The sequence below is a fragment of the Bubalus kerabau genome, chromosome 3, assembly GCF_029407905.1.
Source record: "Bubalus kerabau isolate K-KA32 ecotype Philippines breed swamp buffalo chromosome 3, PCC_UOA_SB_1v2, whole genome shotgun sequence".
Classification (NCBI taxonomy): domain Eukaryota; kingdom Metazoa; phylum Chordata; class Mammalia; order Artiodactyla; family Bovidae; genus Bubalus; species Bubalus kerabau.
In genome coordinates, this window is record NC_073626.1 from 177211240 (window position 1) to 177235102 (window position 23863).

Sequence of the window (23863 nt, forward strand, 5' to 3'; positions counted from 1 at the left end):
TGTGACAGCTTCTGACCTATAAGTAATTGGCAGATAGCATTCTCCTCCCTCCAAAGCAAAGAGCACTAAAGAAAGCACTTTTACAACACATGGTGGTGTGTATGTTTCAGTGCTATTCCCTCAAATCATCTCATCCTCTCTTTCTCCCACTGAGTCCAAAAGTCTGTTCTTTACATCTGTGTCTCTTTTGGTGTCCTGCAACATCACAATATTGTAATTATTCTCCAATTAAAATAAGTAAATAAAATAAAAAAATAACAAAACAAAACACATGGTAAAACCATTACTTTTATTGAATTCCCAGTTAAGTTACACTTAAAAATTATTCTAGTTGGGGATTCCCTGGCAGTCCAATGGTTAGGACTCAGTGCTTTCACTGCCATGGGCCTGAGTTTGATCTTTGGTCCCGGAACTAAGATCCCACAAGTGGAGTGGTGTGGAATGTATATATATATATGTATGTATTCCACATATATATATGGAATATATATATTCCAGTTAATTTGCCAGTTCAGTTCAGTCCAGTCGCTCAGTCATGTCTGACTCTTTGCGACCCCATGAATCGCAGCACGCCAGGCCTCCCTGTCCATCACCAACTCCCGGAGTTCACTCAGACTCATGTCCATCAAGTCAGTGATGCCATCCAGCCATCTCATCCTCTCGTCCCCTTCTCCTCCTGCCCCCAATCCCTCCCAGCATCAGAGTCTTTTCCAATGAGTCAACTCTTCGCATGAGGTGGCCAAAGTACTGGAGTTCCAGCTTCAGCATCATTCTCTCCAAAGAAATCCCAGGGCTGATCTCCTTCAGAATGGACTGGTTGGATCTCCTTGCAGTCCAAGGGACCAACTGAAAAAGAAAATTATTATAAAGATTTTTTTGTGTTCAAAATTTAGTGCAACTTATCACCATAGCTGTTCTTCTGGCCCTTTTCAGAGAAAAATGCTTAAACTGGATTCATTTCTTTTAAAGTTTTGTTTTTATAGTATAGCACATGCTTTATTATAAACATTTCAAATATTAGGGGGAAAGTACAAAGAAACAGAAAGTTCCCTAAATTGTACCACTGAAATAGAACCATTGCTAACATTTTTGTCAATATCATTTTTTTTTATTTCTTGATACCAATAAATGGGCTTCTGGACCTGTGCTCACTTTTTGATTTTTCTCTACAAGATATTGTTGTAGATGTCTTTCCACTTTAATAGTTTGCAGAATTATATCATATTATATCATTGCATTATATTCCATTTTATAGATGTTCACTAATTTAACAAATCAATTCCCTTTTTATGGCTATTTGATCTTCTGAAATAAACCACTCTCCAGTGAACCACCACCGCACACCTCTTTTTCTGTGAGTTTATGTGACTGCTTCCATCAATAGAGTCCTTGGAAGTGAGATTATCAGGATAAAAGGCACACTTATTTTGAATTTTGACACTTTTTGCCAAACTGCCTTTCCAGCAAGGTCGAATCAATTAGCACTGCCATTACATAGGGCATGATGGTGTCCATTTTCCAATGAGCTAAGAGGGTTTGTCAATTTTCTTAATCTTTACCTCTCTGGTGAGTGGAAAACAAACCTCTCTTTGCACATGCATTTCTTTGATCTGTAAAGAGATTAAACATCTTTTCATCTGTTTACTGGCTCTTTGAATCTTCTTTTGTGGATTGCCTTTCTGGGTAGTGAGCAGGCTCATTGTTTATAAGTTCTTCCTGTCTTAACATTGTGTATAACATAGGGCAACAGCCCCTTGACTTAGGGCTTGGCAATGTGGCTTGCTTTGGTCAATGGGATATCAGCAGATGTCATCAGGCAAAGGTTTTCAATGTGTGTGGCTGAGCTTGCCGTCTTGTGCTTCTGCTGACCACATGAAAATATGATGCCTTGTTTGGCCCACTGGTCACAGAGGAATGAGAGACCCGTGGAGTAAACTTGAGCTGAACCCATGATTTACAGCCAAGGCTAGCTCGGCCCAGCCAAGACGGGCACAGCCATAGCTATCAAGGCTCGGATATGGGTGAAAATAAGTAAATGATTATTGTTCGAAGCCACCAAGTTTGGGTTGGTTTATCATGCAGTGTTGTTCTGGGGAAGATGATCTATATACCCTGTCGTTATGTTGAGGTGTGACCTTACGTTCTTCTCTGGGTCTCAGTTTCTTTAAAGGTGGCATGAAAGAGTTGACCACTGAGTGATTTCAAGAGTCTCTTCTAATACTAAGAATCTGGGTTCCAAATTCCAAAACAGGGTTTGCTGGCGAGAAGGGAGGGAGGTGTTCTATAAAGAAAGTCCAAAATAAATATGCAAAGAAAGCTACGCAGGTAAGGCAATAGGAAGGGGCTGGTTTATCCCACTGAAGCAGGTGGTCTGAGACATGCAGGTGGGGTTGCATGGGGGTGGCATGGCTGGGGAGGGTTGATGCATGAATTCTGGAGCCTGAGCTGCCCAGGGAGCTGTACTCATTTATCCTCCACTGCTTCTGAACATCTTGCAAATTGGTTTCTGAGCCCACCATGCTGCCGAAATTGTCTTCTCAGTTCTGACTCTCATCTCCAAACCCTCTTAACCCTGCAACCTCCTAGAACTTGATGCCTCCTTCAGACTCTTTTCCCTGCTCCTGTGCCCCGACCTCCACCCATCTAGCCCTTGCCTCTCCATCTTTCCCTGAATCTACTCTGAAGATGACCCTCAAGGTTCTTTCCTCAGCTCCTTCTCTTCAGCCTAGTGATTAGTGGGATACCAGGATATAGACCCCAAGTGAGAAAGCTGGGTACCAGGCAAAAGAGGTACAAGGAATCGGAAGCATCTTAATACTACCAAAGAACAAGTAAGAGCTCAGGACAGACACTAAGGGACCCAGAACTGGCCTCAAAGAACACATAATAATTTTAATAAATAAATAAATTAATTTATAATTTTATAAAAATAAATATAAATATAAATATAAATATATTTAAATATAAATATAAATATTTATAAAATATAAAATAATTTTAAACACATAATAATGTGTTGCAATTCCACATCCACTCATAGCTCCGGAGCAATCATTCCTACATCATAAATTCTGTGCTTATGGCTACAATAGATGGTCTGAGCAGGGTGGCCAAACCCCACAGGCCATTTTAAAGCAGAGGTGGGCAGCCTACTTCTCTTCTCTGCTCAGCACAGTGAAAAAAGTGAAAGTGTTAGTCACTCAGTTGTGTCTGATTCTTTGCGACCCCATGGACTATAACCCACCAGGCTCCTCTGTCTGTGGGATTCTGCAGGCAAGATTACTGGAGTGGGTGGCCATTCCATTCTCCAGGGTGTCTTCCCAACCCAGGGATTGAACCCAGGTCTCCAGCATTGGAGGCAGATTCTTTACCATCTGAGCCACCAGGCTCAGCACAGGGTGGTCTTCAAATGCTCTTTCTTCAGTAGACCTGTTCCCCCTTTTCCTCTGGTGTGCGTCCCTTCTCGCTGCTGGCCTCTCCACTGTCCTGTGCTCCTGAATTCTTAACTCATCCTGATCGCCCAGCTGCGGTTTGATGGATGCTCCACTTTTCATTTCGCAAAGAGCCTGTGCCTTGGATTGTGATTTTGCATGATGAGTTGTTCTTGCTGTTCTCCCAAGCCCCACTTGCCAGGGTATGCAAACCATCCCTAGACGAAGTCTTTACACACCTGTGCTCTTCCCGCAGGTAGCAGTCATGTCTTCCTTCCCAGCCCCAGGAAGACCAGAGCCCTCATAATATACTAATGACAAGATACCCAGGATTTATCATCATTGTTGCCTCCCCGACAGATGTGATAGATGACTTCCAGTTAATGGGAGGCAGCACATTCAAGAAGGAGGACAAATTGGGAAGTAGACACACCTGGCTCTTGAATTCTGCCTCCATCGTACGCTGGTCATGAACAACTTACTCCCAACCTGTTGATGACACACACACACGTACAACAGGGTGCAGTGTGCAACACTTGACTCGATAGATCATAGTCCACCCTCCAGAGGAACTTTTATTTTTTTTTAATCATTTATCCTCATTGGAAAAGACTCTGATGCTGAGAGGGATTGGGGGCAGGAGGAGAAGAGGACGACAGAGGATGAGATGGCTGGATGGCATCACTGACTCGATGGACATGAGTCTGAGTGAACTCCGGGAGTTGGTGATGGACAGGGAGGCCTGGCGTGCTGTGATTCATGGGGTCGCAAAGAGTCAGACACGACTGAGTGACTGGACTGAACTGAACTGATGCTTTTTCTATTATTTTCATCAAATTATCATCTTCTCTTGACTATAGCTGGCACAAAGGTAACTGGGACTCTGTACTCCTAGCCCAGGTCCTGCCACAAAGCAAGTGCCTGGGAAATGCAGCCTGATTGTCGTAGAACATAAAGGAGTTCTTTGAAAACTGTGTGTTCTATTTGTCAGCAACATTATGTATACACCAGATCTCCTTGCTCTGTCTCCCTTGTCCCTCGACCTCACTGTATTCATTATGATGATTTTGTTCTCTTCCACTTTGACTTGAGTGATTTCCTGAAGCTGATTCTCCATTTCCCTGATAGAATCTCCAGTTATGATGGATCACCTTTGTGGTTGGTTTTTATGTGACATTCATCTCTGTAATGTTTTCATTTGTTTCATTTCTCTCCTAAGAGGTAGATCAGCTCATTTTTCTTCTCTCATTTTATAACTTCCATGGATAATTCTTTGAATCTTATTCTTTTCTTTGCGTTTTAGTTTTGTTTTGTACTTAGTCTTCCTGCCTGTGGATCTTGGGTAATTCCTCTTAGGAGACAAGTTCTTCCATCTTTTGCTCAAGTGCTCATTTCCTCCTGTTAGCAGGAGCCACTTCCTGTGTGTGGGTCTTGAGATCCTTCTTGTTGGTCATGCCTCATCTCAGTGGGATGGCCATTTGGTGGGGGACTGAGTGATCCTTAAGTTCTATTTGGGTTCACCATCTCAAACACTTTCAGAGTAAATACATTATTTTCTTTGCCTTGGGGCAGTGATTGTCCTCAGTTTTCAGGGTCAGCAGGTTGGTGTGCTCTTGGCAAAGCCCATTAAGTATCTGTGAGCTGTGGCCCATGTATCCCCCCACTCCCTCCTTCACACCTCTTTCCCTTGAGCTGTCATAGCCTGGGGGCCAGAGGTGGAGAATGTCAACATTTTGCCAGCTTGGTGTCTCCTCAGGTCATCATCCCTGAGTTAGAGAACTCAGTGCCTTGTCACCTGCCCATCAACTCACCTGTCCTCTCTCCATCATTGGTCATTTTCAAACCTTTCAAGGACTGTGGACTTAAGATTTCATCTTTTCTGCCCAGTGAACAACAACTCCATCCTGAGAGTAGCTTGGGCCCAAAGCCTCATGGTCTTCTCTCTCTACTCACAACCCACACTCAGTCCACCAGCAAACCCTGATGGCTCCTCTCCTATCAATAATGGGTCCAGAGTCTGACCCCCTTCACCACCTGCATTGTATCAACACCATTCCTCACCTACATCAGTGCAACAGCCTCCCACCTGGTCTCCTTGCCACCCCCTCCTTGTTGTGCTCTTTGCCACCCAAAGGGCAGAGTGGGCCTGTGCAACTGTGAGATCTGGGCTCTGCTGCACCTCCCCAATGCACTCAGCTCAAAACCTAAAGATGTCCAGTGGCCCATGAGTTTCTCTTGGTCTGCACCCCCACTCACCTCTGAAATCATCCTCCTGCTGTGTACCTGTTCTCTCTGTGGTTGCCCTGGTTGTTTCTTTTGCTTAGAACATTCTTCACCAGAATCTGCCTGGCCAGCCTCCTCACCTCCTTGGAGAATTTCATCTAATGTCACTGTATCAGTTTGCTAGGGCTGCATAATAGTGCTGCAAACCGGGTGGCTTAAACCACAAAACTTTACCGTCTCATACTTCTGAAGGCTATTGCGTGCTAAGTCACTTAGTCATGTCCAGCTCTTTGTGACCCTATGGACCATAGCTCCTCTATGGACAGGCTCCTCTGTCCATGGGATTCTCCAGGCAAGAATACTGGATTTCTTCTCTTTGAATTTGTATTAAATTTTGTATTGAATACTGGAATTCAAGAACACTGGTTGCTGTGCTGTCCTCCAGGGGATCTTCCCAACCCAGGGATGGGATCCACGTCTCTTATGTCTCCTGAGTTGGTTCAGTTAGTTCAGTTGCTCAGTCATGTCCGACTCTTTGTGACTCCATGGGCTGCAGCACGCCAGGCTTCCCTGTCCATCACCAACTTCCAGAGCTTGCTCAAACTCATGGACATCGAGTTGGTAATGCCATCCAACCATCTCATCCTCTGTCATCCCCTTCTCCTCCTACCTTCAATCTTTCCCAGCATCAGGGTGGCCAAAGTGGAGGGAGTCAGTTCTTCGCGTCAGGGGGCCAAAGTATTGGATCTTCAGCTTTAGCATCAGTCCTTCCAATGAATATTCAGGACTGATTTCCTTTAGGATTGACTGGTTTGATCTCCTTCTGTCCAAGGGACTCTCAAGAGTCTTCTCCAACACCACAGGTTAAAAGTATCAATTCTTTGGTGCTCAGCTTTCTTTATGGTCCAACTCTCATATCCATCCTTGACTACTGGAAAAACCATAGTTTTGACAATATGGACCTTGGTCGGCAAAATAATGTCTCTGCATTGGTAGGCAGGTTCTTTACCACTAGCACCTCCTGGCAGGGTTGGCTCCTTCTGAGGGCTGTGAGGGAGGATCTGTTTGATGCCTCTTTCCGCTAGAGGTTTTCTGGCAATATCTGATGCTCTTCAACTTATCAAAGCATTACCTCACCTCTGCCTTCAACTTTATGTGTGTGTCTTCTCCCTATGAGTGTCTGTCTCACAATATCTCCTTTGGAGAAGGACACCAGTCATAAGACCCACTCTAGTGACCTCATTTTAACTTAATTACCTGGACTGCAAGGAGATCAAGCCAGTCAAACCTAAAGGAAATCAGTCCTGAATATTCATTGGAAGGACTGATGCTAAAGCTGGAAACTCCAGTACTTTGGCCACCTGATGGGAAGAACTGCCTTGTTGAAAAAGACCCTGATGCTGAGAAAGATTGAAGGCAGGGGGAGGAGGGGACAGCAGAGAATGATTTGTTTGATGGCATCACTGACTCAGTGGACATGAATTTGAGCAAGCTCGGGATGTTGGTGATGAACAGGAAGCTTGCTGCAGTCCGTCAGGTTGCAAATAATCAGACACGACTGAGTCACTGAACTGAATAACCTCTGTAAGGACTGTATCTTTTAAAAAGGCCACTTTCTGGGATACTGAAAGTTGGAACTTCAATGTAAATTTGAATTTGGAAGGGAACACAATTTAACTTTTTACAGTCACCTTCTCAATGAGGCCTTGCATTTTCCCCCAGTTAAAAATTGCAGAACATCCCCTGGATCCTCAACCACCCAACCCTTAGTTCTCCTTGTATAGTAGATGATAAGGTTTTTTTCCTCCAGTATTTCATTCTTTTTTTTTTTTTTTTTTTTTCATTGTCTTCAATGAGTTTCCATCTTAATTGAGACTAAAACAAACATTGCCCCTGTCACTCAGGGCCATGTCCCCCACCCAGAGCCCCTCTCACCTCTAGTCCTGGACCAGCTTCATCCCCACGCCCACTCCAGCCCGCATAAGTGTCCCTGGCTGAGTGGCCCAAGAAGTGAAGAACAGTGGTTTCAAAACTGACCGAGACCACCCATGGCCAATGATGACCCTTAACTTCATCCTCAGTGCAATGGCACCCACCCTCCACTCAGGCAATTGACTGAGCTCTTTATCTTCTTTAACACAACAGATTGGCATAATGAAAATGTTTTCATTTCCTGGCTTGGGAGCAAGAAGTGGAGGCTGTCCAGTGCCAATAAATCCATTTCCAAATCCTCTGGCCTCTATCTGTCAGTCTGCAGCTGGCAGGGTGATGACACAGCTGGGTATCACCATTGAGAGCCCTGGTCCCTGTGCCCTGGCAACATCTTCCCTCCTTTGTGGGCAGAGTGAGGTCTCTCCTGCACCTCCACTGTGTTCTGGCTCCCCCACCCCACCACCAGTCCCCAATGAGCTCATTAGGAGCTGGACCTGGGCTCATCTGCTCAGCATCTCATCACATGTCATGGGTCAGAATGATGTTGGTTCCTCCATGTGTACTCACTTTGGTGGTGGGGGGAGGTGAGGCTCCAGGTCTGTGTGGGAGCAATGGTCTGGGGAAGGGGAACTGCCCCTAGAGAACATGGGGGAAAGAGAGAGATCAGGCAACAGGTCTGATCTGGACCATTCTGAGGCTTCCCTTCTCCTTCTCCAGGTCTGCTGCTGCTGCTGCTAAGTCGCTTCAGTTGTGTCCGACTCTGTGCGACCCCAGAGACGGCAGCCCACCAGGCTCCCCTGTCCCTGGGATTCTCCAGGCAAGAACACTGGAGTAGGTTGCCATTTCCTTCTCCAATGCATGAAAGTGAAAAGTGAAAGGGAAGTCGCTCAGTTGTGTCCGACTCCTAGCGACCCCATGGACTGCAGCCTACCAGGCTCTTCTGTCCATGGGATTTTCCAGGCAAGAGTACTGGAGTGGGGTGACATTGCCTTCTCCATCTCCAGGTCAGTGTATCTCAAATAATCTCAGAATCTTTCCATCCCCACCACCGCTTGCCTGGAGCCTGCACTAAACCCCTAAACTGACTCCATGCTTGCCCTCTGGCCCCCAAAGTCTGGTGTTCTCTGCTAAACACCGCCCCCTGCTTTAACCATCTTCCTCTCCCATGAGAATTCTCCAGACAAGGGCAGATTTACCAGAGGTGAAAAAGCTTAAGCTTCAGGGACCCTTACTCCCCAGACCCCTCATAAGACCCCAGTTGGGCCCCAAGCAATGTGGTTAATGAGCATTGTCAATTCCAAGATTAATTCCAAGGTTAAGTAGGATTAGTAACTGCAAGGAAAACTTGCTATGTCCTGAAGCCCTTACTGCTCAGATATATGAGGAACTTCACAGAAGGCTTCCCGAATTTGACAACAGTCTGAAGATGATCTGTAATGAATTGTGAAGGTGACAAAATCTTCAGCCCTATCCATGGAGAAAACCATGATGATCAGACTCTGTGGGAGGAAAGCCTGATTGAACTTTCAATTCTCTCCAGGGAAGATAACGTTACAAAATCATTGTCTCTGGAAGATGTGAATAAAGAGAATGCATTTGGCAAAACTAATACAGTGTTTCAGGTTTAAAAATAAAATAAAATTAAAAAAAATTAAAATAAAAAAAAAAAAAAAGAGAGAGAATGCAGTCCAGACAATTCAGGGGAGAAAGAAAGTCATGAAGGAGTGTCAGGATGTTAAGTAATAGAGTGAGATTTTCCTCAATTCTGTGATTTTTTTTTTTTGGTAATTGCTTGCTTTTTGAAATCTACAATTTATTGTGATTTCTTTTCTCATTCTAAATAAATATTCGATCTCATAGCTAATTTTGATTCTGAATTCTATGTCCTTTTCTTAAAAAGAACTCTCCCAAATGGTATAATTTTCAGGCCCATGGCAACTACACCTACTACTTTCCTAACCTTTCTATTGCACTTGGAATAAAACCTAACCTCCTCTGCCACATGGTCTGCAAGGCCTCCCTTCTCCATCCTGCCCATTCTGAACTCTTCAGCCCTTTCCCCAACACTCAGCACTTTACAGATTTGAGAATGGAACAGATCTGCATTCAAAATGTGCAGCTCCAAACTGCCAAAAAAGTGAAAGTGAAAGTGAAATAGCTCAGTCGTGTCCGATTCTTCGGGACCCAGTGGACTGTAGCCTACCAGGCTCTTCCCTCCATGGGATTCTCCAGGCAAGAATACTGGAGTGGGTTGCCACTTCCTTCTCCAGGGGATCTTCCCGACCCAGGGAATCTTCCCAACCCAGGGATCAAACCCTGGTCTCCCGCATTGCAGGCAGACGCTTTAACCTCTGAGCCACCAGGGAAGCCCATACTGCCAAACAACTTGCAAATACGTGGGGAATGCATGCTTATTATTGTATGTCACTCAGGCTTTTGGGTTGTTACACAGCAATAGCAGACTGATGCAGTGTGATTGAAATGTTTCAGATGTGCTCAGATCAATCAAGAGGACGCCTTTGCTATTCAGGAAGGTATAACTGGACCACAAAGATAAGAAAGCTGAAATCTAAAATATTTTCAAATTGACCACCGATGCTTAAGGATATCAGAGGTTAAAGAAAAAAGTCCTGATCTTTCCCTGGTAATCTCAGTTCATTTTCAGACCCATTAGTGTCTAAGACTTAGAGTCACAAAAGGTCAGAATCTCTGTCCTTCACTTTATCCAGTCTTAGGAACAACAAAATGTCAACCCTTATATTAAGATTATTTTTTCCCACATAAAAATTATACTTGTTTGTAAGAGAAGATGCAGACAGGCAAAAAGAGAAAAGCCATCCATAATAATCACCACCAAAAATAAACTCTGCCAAATATTGGTTGCATACACATATGTGTTTATAGATATTTATGTTTTTCTCATAAAGCAGGAGAGTGTGCTATGCATTCTGTTCCATAACCTTCTGTTTATGTTCACTGTGTCATAAAAGTCTTCCCACGCCATTTTACATCTTCTGCACAATTGTTTTGAATTGTGAAATCATTGCTGAGATGACCCTCATGATCACCTTCCCTCTTCTAGGCTCCTTATTGTACTTGAACACCCCTGGGGAGGAGTGTACCCTTTGAACCAGCATCATCCAAGGTACTGTAGCTTGAGCATATCAGATCATCCCAGCAGAGAAGCAGGACCTGGAGAGAAAAGGGACAAGCAAGTATGAGGGTGTCAAAGATCTCGCTCAAATGACCCCCTGTGACCAGTCCTCTTACTGCAGACTTATTGGCAGATAAGGAAACTGATTTCAAGGGGGCCCTGAGGCCAACTCTGCATCTGGACCAAGTTCATAGCCGAGATCCCTGGAGCTGTGACTCTCTGCCTCCCACCTGTGATTCCTGCAGGCAGCAGAGACAGAGTGCTGACCACCTGTAGCCTCCCTCACCTGCTCAGGTGGACCTTGTATCAGTTCCCCGTGGTCAGTCCAGCGATTCTGCCATGCTTTAGTGATGTATAGAAAGAAGAGCCTGGGGTCCTATGCGCACCCAGGAGCCTGGGAAGGGTTTCGCTGCTAACCAGCCAGGACTGCTGGGACATCATTTCACCTCTCCAGGTGTGGCAGAGACTGTCCAGCTGTTCACCAAATAGGTTTCTTCCTCCTGGACACGTGACAAGACTACATCTCCTAGCTTCCTCTGCAGGTGGGTGCGACCCTGTGACTGCCTTCCAGACCACAGAATATGAGCAGGAATGACATATGTCACTTCCACCCCTGGCCTTTGAGAAGCTCCCATAGAGGACCACCTGCCCACATTTCTGCTCATGAAGGGAAAGGTCTCTCCTACATACCACCTGCTTCATCAAAGTGCACAAACCAAGAAGGCAGCAGAGCATAGGCTAGTGAGGCCGCCTCCACCAAGGAGCTATTATTCCAGACCTGTCTCCTGCCATCTTGTGGCTCCCACCACTCAAGGACACCTGTTTGGGGTTTACATATGACTTCGGTTGCACTGGGGCCATTATACATCCTGGGGTTGGTTTCTTAGGGCAGTGTGCATCACTGTGGGTGATACTCAGAATTCACCGAGCATCTATTTTGTGCAGGACTTTTTTCTCCACACGTCACATGCTTACCCTTTCAATAGGACTGTGACCTTGGGGTTGTTATCTCCATTTTTCCAGAGCAACTAATGAGCTGGGAATCACACTCCATTCTCCTGGACCCTCATTCCACAACACACAGCTTAAGGGTCTGGAGAACCAAACACCCCAGGGATCCTGCAGGCCCCTGATTCCTGCGAGATGAACAGAGAAGTGAAGAGTGTACGGGCTGGTGTCTGATGGGCCAGGGTCCAGGCCTCCTCAGTGGAGGCATCAGGTAAAGAGCTTGGCTTACCAGCACCTCAGTTTCCTCATCTGTCCAATGAGGCTGCAGGGAAACGATCTACCACATGGGGCTGTTTGGGGATGAACTGAGATCCTGAATGTAAGGCACTTGGCAATGAGTAGGGCTCTCACAATAAGGCCCTGACTGCATTCTTACCTGAAGCAGCACCACCCCACCCTCTCCTGGTACCTCCAGTCTCTCTCCACCTGAACCTTCTTGCCTCTCCTGACTCATCTTTAGGTAAAGGCTTTCCCTCACCTCTGCTAGAATGCTCAGAAGCTCTGCTTTGCCAGGGGTCTCCCCACCAGCCCTGGTCTCTGTGACTTTCCCCTGACCCATCCCCTCCAGGACCCTGGGTCCCAGTCAGAACACAGTTCTGCAACTGTGCAGAAAATTCTGGGCATGAACACCTCCTGCCCCTTACTGGTTGGGGTGAGGATGGGACACCAAAAACAGATGCAGACAACGATTAAGTTTAAACTGGGACAAATGCCTTCACCACTCAGCATCAATTCTCGGGAAGCCGAGGTACCTCTCCATTATTTATTAGGCAGACTTTCTCCATCAAAGGGCCTGAAGTTCTGGAAAACTTTTCCCTCTGTTGCCTGCTGAGACAGTCACAGGGTCTGACCAATTTAGTGAGCCTGGGAGAGAATTAGAGTTTGCTGTTTCCTAGGGAAGCCAGGCTGGGTTGATCTAAAATAGAAGGGGAGTGAGGCTGACCTGGTTCAGGGCTGGGATATTTGGAGCTGGTCTTCCCTAGCTGCTCCTGAGGGTGCTGGGGGAAGCTCTGGGTGCTGCTGGCACTTCTGGGTGGCAGAGCTGAGTGGAGAGGCTGTTAGGAGGAGGGTGGGAGCCCTGACATTAGCTGTCCATCTGTGGGAGGTCCCCACGTGAGGGAGCCTTGGTTACTGAGGTTCGGGTCTCCCCCACCAGCCCTGGTCTCTGTGACTTTCCCCTGACCCATCCCTTCCAGGACCCTGGGTCCAAGTCAGAACACAGTTCTGCAACTGTGCAGAAAATTCTGGGCACAAACAACCTCCTGCCCCTTGCTGGCTGGGGTGAGGATGGGAGATCCAAAACGGATGCAGCCAACGATTTACTCTGAATTTTCATTCAACTACAGCCCAAGCTGGCTTTGTTGCCTCTAGTGTTTTAGAGATGGAAAGTGAAAGTGAAATCGCTCGGTCATGTCCGACTCTTTGTGACCCCATGGACTATAGCTGACCAGGCTTCTCTGTCCGTGGGATTTTCCAGGCAAGAGCACTGGAGTGGGTTGCCATTTCCTTCTCCAGGGGATCTTCCCGACCCAGGGATTGAACCTGGTCTCTCGCATGGTAGGCAGACGCTTCAGAGCTGGAAGAGGCCTTAGAAGTTGCAGGACCTTACATCTTTGAAGACTGTGACTTGCTTTCTGTTTAAATGGTGGATCTCCTAGCCTTTAGGTCTTCTCTTGTGGCTCAGTGGTAAAGAATCCACCTGCCATGCAGGGATACAGGTTCTATCCCTGGGTTGGGAAGATCCCCTGGAGCAGAAAATGGCAACCCACTCCAACATTCTTGTCTATGAAATCCTAAGGACAGACTAGCCTAGTGGGCTATAGTCCATGGGGTTGCAAAAGAGTTGGACATGACTTAGCAAATACCAACAACTCTTTGCCTTTGAACAATCTTATCCCCTTTGCTCTGCTCTCTCCATTGGAACTCTCCACCAGGACACTGGAGGTTGGTTGTCATGACATGATGTGCTTGCCTGGGTCCCAGTCTCTCTATCTCATTTGGAAAGCCCTCAATTTCCCCATCTGGTGAAGTGCTCAGCAGTGAAGAGCTGGCTGTCACCTGGCTGAAGTTTCCTCAAGTTCCATCAGGTGGGGTTATCTGCTCCATCATCTGTGCTCCCATAGAGGCTAAGTTACCCCTGGAAGCCTTGACCCAGGATCATCTGGAGGGTCATCTGCTCTGATATGTATATCAGAGGCTATTTATTCTTCTTCATCCCTCAGGTCTCAGCTCAAAGAGCCCCTTCTCAGAGAGGTCTTCCTTGTCCCCACATAACACTGCCCATCCCCAGCCTAGAATGAGATGCTAGAACATCACCCTGGTCACTTTCTTCCAGCACCTCTCCCACCCGGGATGCTCTTGTGGATGGTGGTTTACCTGCTCCTTCCTGCACCCGCCCCCCTCCAGACATCGGCTCCTGGGGGCAGGGACTCCACCTGTTTACTGCTGCACTTCCACCCCCATGAGGGCCAGCACACAGTAGGGCCTCAACAAGCCTGGTGGCAGGAGAGGACCTGATGCTGGGCCTTTATCTGCATCCCAGGTTCTCTCCTTGAGGACTGACCGTGTCCTGAAGCGTCCCCAGCTCCTCCCCTCCGGTTCTCCTGTGCAGAACCAGGGGCTCAGGGCCCAGGGGCTGACTTCACCAGCCTTGCTGCGTCATGTTTCATGGCTCCTCTCTGGGCTCCTAATAACGGCCACACTTTGAGGGTTTGGAGAAGCAGTGTTAAGGCCAGTCAAGCGGATAAATCACATCTTTTCAAGTGGGCCAAACATGGATTTACACAATAGCCTGTGACAAACGCACTTTCAGGGGACGATCTGGCAGGAAGCATCCCTTTTTCCAAAGGGCGCCTCAGCCCTGGGAGAAATAATGAGGCTTTTTTAGGATTCTAATTATTCCCGGTGCTGACAGGCTGCAGAGCCGTAGTCGCCACCGCCGCCGCCACTGCCACCCAACCATCATGTAGGCACCTAGCATGTCTATTTCTGGGTCTCCAGGTGAGCTCCCTGCTCCCAGGGATGCCTGGGGGTCCGGGATCCATCCCCATGGTTTCTGCTCCCTCCATCCTGCCAACAGGCACATAACCTCAGCAGGAAGAGGGCCTCCCTGTGAGCCCAGGACCCAGACACACAGTGGGTCCTTACTCAGTGGGGAGGGGAGTCTCTTCTCCAGTCTGCAGCTGTAGGGGCTCAGCAGGGAGGTTTCAGGGTTTCAGGTTTAAGCCCTGACAGGCTCCTGAGTCCAAGGGGTGCAGGGGTTAGTGTTCAGGCTGTGAGGCTCTTGCTTGGTAAAGAAATAAGGGGCCCTCACATGGTCCAAGCTGTAAAGGGCCTTGGTGACCATCTACTCAAGGCCTTGACCTTTCAGATGGGGAATGAGGGGGATGTGGGTGTGTTGGAGGCAGAATGGCATGGTGGCTGCGTTCTAGGAGAATCCTCAGTGCCAAACTCTCAGTGGGGCAGTGGGGAGGGGGCGGTGGGACGAGCTTACCCACGTGGAGCCCCTGCTGAGGACACAGTGCATCTGGGTCACCTTCCTCAGGGTTCACAGCAGGCCTGTGATGCAGGTGTTAGCCCATTTCCCAGATAAGGTAAGTAAGGTTCATGCAGATTAAGAAAATTGCCCAGTGCCCCAAAGCTGATGCCCTAAACAAAAGAATTGACCAATTGTGTAAAGACACCCTGAACTTCCAAGCTTTCACACCAGGAAGCACTCCCAACTCCACCGGCTTCTGTCTCCAGGGCTAGAGGGAGGGGCACACAGGTCAGGACCAGGGACTTCAGCTGGCCTGCTCAGTAGGAAGTGGGTATCACTGCCCTGCCCCGAGACCCTCCCCAGACCACTGGGGTGTGTCGGTGCCCAAACAACTGGATGGGGAGAAAGGTGAGGGTTATGGATGGTGTTTTAGCACCTGGTAGGGATGCAGGGTGCTCAGAATGGCAGGACTTTATTGGTTTTCTGATATCCCAGCTCAAGGCAGCTCTTGTCCCACATTCGGAGTGGCTCCTGGCTCCCACGCATGCCTCCTCTCCATTCCTCTCATTGGATTCAAAGAAAATCCAAACTCTTCTATTGGACTATTGGTTAATTTCTCAGCAGGCAACAGATATGAGAGTAGGTAACTGAAGGGTTTAGTGGAGGGACGAGCAACAAAGCGTGGGTAGAGTATAGGAAACCAACAGGGGACGGTGATGCATTGGGGGTGAATGACAGCTGTGTCCATCCCTGTCCGAAAGGGCCAAAGGAGAGGGTGTTAACCAGACTCCAGAGAGAGCTTACAGCCAAAGGGGCGACCTGGTAGAGCTGGGCCACGGGAGAGAGATGCAGCCGCTGCCAACCCCGGCTCAGCCCGAGGGGCTGAGGAATGAACACCTGACCTCCCTCCCTCTGTCCCTGGCCTCCTTGGCTGCCTCAGGACCCAACAGAAAGTGGGTGTCGGTGTCACCCCTGCAGGCGAGTCTCCCGGGCGCAGAGCAGTGGAGACTGGCGAGGCGCGTCTAGGAGCACACAGGGATGGCAGCACATTGAATCTTTCCCTGATGCTGAGCCAAAGAATCGATGCTTTTGAACTGTGGTGTTGGAGAAGACTCTTGAGAGTCCCTTGGACTGCAAGGAGATCCAGCCAGTCCACCCTAATGGAAATCAGCCCTGAATATTCATTGGAAGGACTGATGCTGAAGTTGAAACTCCAATACTTTGGCCACTGGATGCGAAGAACTGACTCATTGGAAAAGACCCTGATGGGATTGAAGGCAGAGGATGACATGGTTGGATAGCATCACCAACTCCATGGACATGAGTTTGAGTGAACTCCGGGAGTTGGTGATGGACAGGGAGGTCTGGCGTGCTGCGGTCCATGGGGTCACAAAGAGTCGGACATGACTGAGCGACTGAACTGAACCGAATGCTGTGGGCAGGGGTCTCTTAGCTACATTTTATAGATGAGGAGAGTGTGGCTTTGGGAAACTAGAGCTCGCCGTGGCACAGTGGGGCTGAGCTGGCCTGGTCTGCTCCAGAGCCTTCATGCTTCCACATCCCATAAAACCACAGACATTTCTGACCATGACTTAAAGCGCCACTGCTGCCCAACTGGCGAAAGGCTTGTGTGTTTTCAACGGAAAAAGAACTGGCAGGAGCCAGGGGCTCTGAGTGCATGGGTCACACAGGACTGGAAGTTGAGCCTCCTTCTGCTTCTCTGGCAGTTGAGTACAGGGAGCGGGTCTGGAGGACAGACCCCGGTTCCTCAAGCCTGGCAGGCAGGTGGAGGCCACTGCAACTCCCGAGAGAGGGACCTCTGGGAAACACAGTGGCGGGCCCACCTCACAGAGCCCCATGGTGCTGGATGCTCGGTGCCCCCGTTCCAGGGGATGGCCAAGCAGCTGCCCCCAGGCCCCATGGACCACAGGGGCCCTGCTTGGGGCTGATGTTGTTCAAAATGATCACACACGAGTTCTCATCCATGGGTCTCCCTGAGGGCCCACGGAGGGTCCATGGATGGAGGACCGAGCTGGGGCTGGAGAGCACTGAGCTGGCCGAGGCCGGGCACAGGGTTTCTGCCCAGCCCACTGCTAGGCGCCCTGTGGGGCCACTGCTCCTCTCCATGAGGCCTGAGAAGCCCCCACCGGGTCCCCCCTTGGAGCAAAGCCTATGCTAGGCTCAAGGGAGGAGAATGGAGTGAGCAGGTTGGTCCCCACCTGGGAGGACTGAGCAGAGATGTCACAACACTGCCGAGGGTTGGGGGTTAATTTGACTCTAGACTTAGTGACTGGAGAAGGCAATGGCACCCTACTCCAGTACTCTTGCCTGGGAAATCCCATGCATGGAGGAGCCTAGTAGGCTGCAGTCCATGGGATCTCTAAGAGTCAGATACGATTGAGCGACTTCACTTTCACTTTTCACTTTCATGCATTGGAGAAGGCAATGGCACCCCACTCCAGTGTTCTTGCCTGGAGAATCCCGGGGACGGGGGAGCCTGGTGGGCTGCCGTCTATGGGGTCGCACAGAGTCGGACACAACTGAAGTGACTTAGCAGTAGCAGCAGCAGACTTAGCGACCCTCCTCCCTCCACTGCAAAAGCTGCCCCTCAGCTGCTCTTGGGCCTGGGTGTCTTCATGTTCTAGGGTGGGAATCAATCTACCGGTCACCTCAGACCTAGGGGAGGGAGGCAGACAGGCTCCTGGAGGTTGGCTCAGGGCTATTTGGACAGAGAAGTCCAGAATTCCAGAGTGAGGTGAGAGGGGGCCCACTGTCCCTGTTCCCTGGGCCCTGCAGAGTCCTCTCCTCGTGGGAGGAGCTTAGTGAAGGATGGGGGACGGTCCTCGAAAGCACAGGGGCCTCTCCTGACCTGGGTTAAGGGCGGTTCTGCCCTAAATGATTGTCACCCACTTTCCCAACCCCTGCCCTAAGCTTGCAGACCTAAAGAAGCCCAGCCTGTGGGTGCCCCGCACTGGCCGCCAGCATTGCCTATCTCCATCCTCACCTCATTCAACCTCCTTCAGCTCAGCCCCTCCCGAGTGCATCCACCTTCACCACCAAGTCAGGGCCTGCCGATCCCAACCCGCTGCCCACCAGGCTTTGCTCAGCCGGTGCCCAGCTGATGGAACTTGATGGGATCCTCTAAAAACGAATTTTCCCAGCATGTCAACCCTTCATCTCTCACTGCACTGCTCCCTGCATTTTACAGCAGAGAAAAGAGAAGGGGGGAAAAAAGACAGAAAGAAAAACATTTACATTTCCTGAGATAAATAGTGAGTGTCTGAGAGGCTGACGTGTTAAAAGCACTTCTTTGTCTGCTGTCTACGGCTCGAAGCTGCCTGATGGGTCACGGTTCCCTCCTCTCCCGTGAAGCATCTCCATGCAGAGAGCGGCCTCCTCTCCTGATTTGTTCTCCTTTCCAGTGTACAGGCTGCAGGACGAGACCAATCCCTCCAACCCAGGTTGCAGGGACTCCGACTGGACCAATCTCGAAATGCCTTCTAGGTTCTCCTCCATCCAGAGTCGATTGATTTTGCAAAGCTGTTCTTTCTGGTTGCAGAAGGAGCCAGAACAGGGACTCAAACAGTGGGAAATAAGGTGCTGCTCACCAGGCCAGCAGCACCCCAGGGCAGCCCCTCAGCCACCAGCTGGCCAGGCTTGCTTGGAGACACCTCTTCCTTGCCCTGAGCATCTTTCTAGCATCACAGGGCAGGGTCACCTGGCTCACTCCAGCTCACCAGGCCAAGGGCCTCTGTGAGCCCAGAGGACCTGAGGTGCTGGGAGCTCCTGGGATCTGGGGTGCTTGACCTAACCCAAGCCCCCACTACATGATCTGGGCAGGCTACCTCCTACCCTGAAGGGCACAGGAGCAGAACTTGGGTCGGTCATGCCGGTCCCTGTGGAAGGAGTGTAACAGAGACGGAGTGGCTAAGGGCCAGGCTCTTTGTTCAAATTCTGGCTCAACCATTTCCTGGGCAAGGCACTTCACCCTGCCAGGCCTCAGTTTCCTCGTCACAGACAAAGATAATAAAGTGAAGAGGAGATGAGATAGTGCATAGAAAATGGATAACACAATCCCTAAGGTGTCGTAGGTGCTTGACACATGTCAGTCCCCACCTGTTAGGATTTGTATCAGTATTGATCCAGCTGGAGACACAAAGGGCCCTCGGGTCTTGATTATGAGATTTCAGGGAGCATGGAACCCCCACCCCAACTCCATGCTGTATAGCCCATCGTTGGCCCAGCCAGAGTGGCAAACTCGAGCTGGGGACCTTGCTGGGCACCTCCTGTGGGCAGTGGGGGTGTGTAGGATGAATGCAGATGAGCTGGGGCCTGGCTCACAGGAGGCCACAGTGACTGGGTGCAAGTCAGTGACAGCCCACGCGATTGTCACTGCAGAGTCAGCACGAGCTGGGCAGGGTGTGAGGTGGGGCCACGTCTCCTGCCAGGGGCCCTGCGGGACGTCTCTCATTCTCCACGGTGCTTAGAGGAAGAGATGGGGACAGGATGGAGCTGGGAGTCTGTTCTTACTGGCCTGGATTGCCTGAGTGACCAGTTCTCAAACTCATCCTGCAATTTGCAGGTGGGGACCTTGGGAGTCAGAGGAGTCAGGGTAGCCCCTGCTCAGAGTGACCCAGCCACAGGATTGTGGGTCCCAACTCCCAGGCTCCCGCGTTGGCCTCCCTCTGCAGGGAGTGACCCACAGCTGACTTCCTCCAGTGCTGCCCAGGGAAGGAATCTCCTGGGGCATCCACGTGACTGTCCCCTTGAGGCCTTGTTTCCCTGGCTTTCCAGGCCCTTTCACCAAATACCTTTCCTTCGACCTACCCCAGGCCCTATGCCTGTGTCAAGTCCTTCTTTGGAGGTGGCTTTGTGGGCATTCTGATGTCTCTTTTGCTTTAAAAAAACACGAATGGGGAAAGGGAAAACCTGCCAGCATCTGCTTCCTAAACTACTCCCACCTGACAGTCACGGTATGTTTATCTGCACTTGCCCAAGACACCACCCCACCCCCCATGCAAATGACAGGAGTGTCGCTGTCAGTGGTGATTTGCATTTAGATTATCCACAAATCTCCTCCCTATTGTGAGCTGGTGGAGCTTACAGTGAATTGTGGTTGATGGAGAAAAAGGTCTGGTTTATGTTTGAGTAATTCTTTCCAGTTTTATATTTTCCTGTTCCTTGTGGGGTTTTAGATGAACTTTATGGATCCTCTGTTCCAGCAGCTCACACAAGGTTGCAATCAAGTTGTTGGCTAAGGCTGAGAGGTTATGCAAAGGCTCAACAGTGAAGAAGCTGCTCCCAAGCTCATGTGTCTGTTGGCAGGTCTGTTCCTTGAAGGTTGATGGACTGAGGGCCTGAGGACCAGCAGCTGGTGGCTATTGGCTCAAATCTACCGTCAGTTCCTTGCTATGAGGACATCTCCCATACACCTTACTCCATGGAAGCAGGCAAGCCAAGAAGGCAACAGAAAAACTTGGCTAGAGAGAAGGAAACCACGCTCTTAGCTGGATGGCAGAAGTGACACCTACCACCTGTGTGTGTTTGTGTGTGTGCTAGTTGCTCAGTCGTGTCTGACTGTTTGCAACCCCATGGACTATAGCCCTCCAGGTTCCTCTGTCCATGGAATTCTCCAGGCAAAAATGCTGGAGTGTTTAGCCATTCCCTTCTCCAGGGGATCTTCCTGACCCAGGGATCAAACCTGGGTCTTCTGCACTGCAGGCAGATTCTTTACAGTCTAAGCCCCCAGGGAAGACCTTGACTACATTCTACTGTTAGAAGCAACTTGAGGGTCCTGCCCACCCGTTGTCCCAGGAAGCAGAGATCATAAAGCCATCCTAGAAGGGTCCCCACCACAGGGTAATGCATTAAAGCTCTTAACACAGCAATCGCTTGGCTTCCTATTACATCCCACTTGACCTCTCCACATCTCTACCCTTCACCACTGTTTATTCATTTACTCAGTCATTCATTTAGCAGGTGTTTGCTGACACCTGCTCTGTGCCAAGCCCTGGGCTGGGCACTGGGAATGAGCTGGCTCAGTCCTAAGCAGCTCCCATTCTAGTGGAGAGAGGTAGGAAGTCATAGGAATGTCATCCCCCAGGCCACTGGGCCTTCTCCCCCACCATGCACCCCACACAGCACCCTCAACAGGGTGAGGATATACATGACATCCCAGTCCCTTCAGTGTTCTTCTTACCTCAGCTGGGCAGCACCTTCTCTTCAGAAACAAGACATTTGGAAGCCTCCCTCCTCTCTCTCTCCCCACCCCCTGCTGAAACTTTCTTTAAGAACTACGGAAGACAACTTGTTTATCTCAGGGCTTTGGTGCTGGGAACACAGGCAGATGGCACCAGAATTAGCAGCTCAGCAGACACAGAAGGTTCCAAACACAATCATCTCAAAACAGCCAGAACTTTCCCCCCTCCCAGCCAAGCATGGGGAGCAGTGCTCTCAGCCCTTTCCTGGGTCATTGCAGCCAGAGGCTCAGAGAGAGGGCCCAGGGCCCAGGGGTCTCAGGAAGAGGAGAAAAATGACAGGAGTCATCAGTCGCCACTGCAGAGGGGCAGAGATGGCTGTTGACCATCTCTGTGAAGATAGCTGTTCACTCTCTCCTTTCACAGTGCAAGGCTGGTGCTGGGGCGGCTGTCCAGCCTGGGGTGACATTTCCCAGCCCCCATGCATCCAAGTGGGGCAGGAGGCACATTCATTCTAGCCAGTGATATGCGGGTAGAAATGATGTGGACCCCTCCCGGCTGAGCCGGTTAATCACCCAGTGACCTTTGCCTCACTCACTCCCCTTCCCAGGTGATCCCAGAGGCCATGTGTGGAGATGACATCATCACAGATGGAAGGAGCCTGGATCCCTGCATCACTGCTCAGAGAAGGTGCCTCCCTGCAGGAGATCCTCAGACCAGCAACCTTCACGTGGAGAGAAACCAGCTCGTCCTGGGTGAAGTCACTGGGATGTGAGGGCTACTTGTTACAGCATCTCACCTGTACTGACTGATACAACCCATCCCAGTCCTCATCCAACCCTTCATGCAGGGACGTATCAGGCTCTTCTGGGTTCTGGCTCTGTGCTGAGCACTAGGCATAACCATAAATAAGAACCACAGTCCCCTGCCCTCCGGGAGCTCTTAAGTGTATTGGAGAAATAGCCAAACAAAAGGAGTAGATGATAACAATGATATAACAGAAGACTGGGTGATAAGACATCAAGTGACTGATTTGGGGAAGTTGTGGGGATGAGGGGGCCTTGAGAGGGTTGTGGTGAAGTACCTGAGGGAAAAGGGAAAGGCTGGGTGGGAGGAACTTCCTGCAGAGATAGGTTGCTGGCCATGTGCCCACACATTTTTGTAAATTACTTCATTCCATCCTCCCAGCTACTTCAGGGGGCTGGGGTTTTTATTTCCCTTTTTACAGGGGTGGACTATGGCCTCAGAGGTGGATTTAAAGAGCCAAGTCACACAGTCAGGATGCAGGTTGTTTGTGATTTTTGTTCTTTATTATTAGGAGATGTGTCTGTGAGAGTCAAAGACACCTGGGGAAAGGCAGGCCTCCTGTTGGGGTCTGACACTTGTCTCTCCCTCACCTGCAGGGCCAGGGCACCTCACCCTGTCCACACACCACTTTGGACATTGGTTCAAGTGCAGAATCAGGCTCATTACAGGTCTGCAGTGGGGCCCAAAGTTTCACCAGCTCCCTACTGATGCCACCACTGCGGGTGGCCACTGTGAACAATAAGAACAGAGAGCAGCCTGTATTTTGACCTAGCTGATTTGACCTCACAGTCCAGCACTCATCAAACAGGCCAAGAACTTGAGCTACTCAAGTCCAGAGAGGAATTTTTGGAAGAGGTGGGGCTGACCCTAGAGCTGAGCCCAAGGTCACGGGGGTGTTGGAGAAGCAGAAAAAAAGGGAGGGTGAGACTCTGGTCATTCAGGCCCTTTTGGGTGACAGGCTGAAGGTCAGAGGAATCTGTTTGAGGACCTGCTGCTGGGTAAACCAGATACCCAAACCAGGCTCGGGTCAGGTCCTCTACTCTCTTCCAAGAGGCCAAGGGGATAGGATTCTCTCTGACTCGTGGAATCTGGGTGTATGTGGCTCAGCATGAAGCATGCTTCTGGAGAAATGGTTTACTCCAGAAAGCTTTTCTGAGGGCAAAGTCTGAAGAGGTCTCTGATCTACAAGGTAGAGTAATTTGTTCCTGATTAAATGAAATGTCATGGGACAGAGAGGGACCATTTTTAATGTTCAAGGCTCTCTGCCCTCCACTGGTCTCCCCCCGACCCCAACCCCAGTCTATGAGTTTCCAATTTCTCCTCTGCCTATTGTCCTCACTTTTGCTTTTGCAGAAGAAACGCTGGACTGGAAGAAACACAAGCTGGAATCAAGATTGCTGGGAGAAATATCAATGACCTCAGATATGCAGATGACACCACCTTTATGGCAGAAAGTGAAGAGGAACTAAAAAGCCTCTTGATGAAAGTGAAAGTGGAGAGTGAAAAAATTGGCTTAAAGCTCAACATTCAGAAAACCAAGATCATGGCATCCGGTCCCATCACTTCATGGGAAATAGATAGGGAAACAGTGGAAACAGTGTCAGACTTTATTTTTCTGGGCTCCAAAATCACT

The 23863-nt window shown here is 49.4% G+C and overlaps 1 long non-coding RNA gene across 1 annotated transcript in view; it reads right to left on the bottom strand.

Moving 5' to 3' along the window:
• Positions 1-320: 320 nt before the first annotated feature.
• Positions 321-23863, bottom strand: part of LOC129647905 (uncharacterized) — a 52123-nt gene continuing 28580 nt past the window's right edge. Inside the window, exons 3-4 of the long non-coding RNA XR_008712569.1 lie at positions 10709-10778; positions 321-846 (exon numbers count right to left, since the gene is read on the bottom strand). This is a non-coding gene — a long non-coding RNA (uncharacterized LOC129647905). The remainder of the gene's footprint in view (positions 847-10708; positions 10779-23863) is intronic.